The following is an 886-nucleotide window of genomic DNA, read 5'->3' as shown; positions in this document are numbered from 1 at the left end:
TGGACCAGATATATACGTTATGTATATTGGAGAGAATAAGAAACAAATACCTATTTATTAAAACAGTGCATACCTGTTATCTAAAACCTTCCATCCTAAGTTTACACAAATACTCCTCCCACACCCTCTCCCTCTTTCCCATATCTCCTTCATTCTCTGTCCCGTCTTCTCTCTCTCTCTCTCTCTCTCTCTCTCTCTCTCTCTCTCTCTCTCTTTCTCTCCCCCCCCCCCCCCCCCTGTCACTCTTTGTCTCCCTCCCTTTTACTCTCTCCCTTATAATTTCTCTCATACACCATAACGAACATTCAGCACACACACACACACACACACACACACACACACACACACACACATCGTGGCCTTCGTGAACTCTTATAAGTATAACGAAGGCCACGCACACATACACACACATACACACACATACACACACACAATCACACACATATTTTTTTCATGAATTTTTTTCTTAGTTGAAAATAATCTTACTTGCACCTGTAATGTCTAGAAAAAATCCACAGCTTATATACTTGTGTGTTCATGCTCCTTTCATGATAAGGAACTACTTTCACGGGTATTCTCTTAATAAAGAAAACCATTATTAAATAATTTCATTTCAGTTTGAACAAAAACAAAACAGTATAACAAACAATAACAAACATGCATACCTACATACATGAAATAAATATGAATCACAAAAACTAAATCTAAAATGCTTTACCTCTAAGATTGAGATCCTAAAAAAAAACCCCAGGGCATTTATACAAGGCAATGTCCATCAAATATACTCAAAGCACTTTACAAGGGTCCCCAAGACAGTAGTAGTAGTAGGCATCCTTCCGTCTCAAGAGACGATGGTTTGCGCCTTGTATGGCTTTAGTCTCATCAG

The sequence above is a fragment of the Berghia stephanieae genome, chromosome 2 (genome assembly GCF_034508935.2).
Source record: "Berghia stephanieae isolate SIO BIC M18660-M18661 chromosome 2, UCSD_Bste_1.3, whole genome shotgun sequence".
Classification (NCBI taxonomy): Eukaryota; Metazoa; Mollusca; class Gastropoda; order Nudibranchia; family Aeolidiidae; genus Berghia; species Berghia stephanieae.
Note: the sequence above shows the minus strand (reverse complement) of the source record.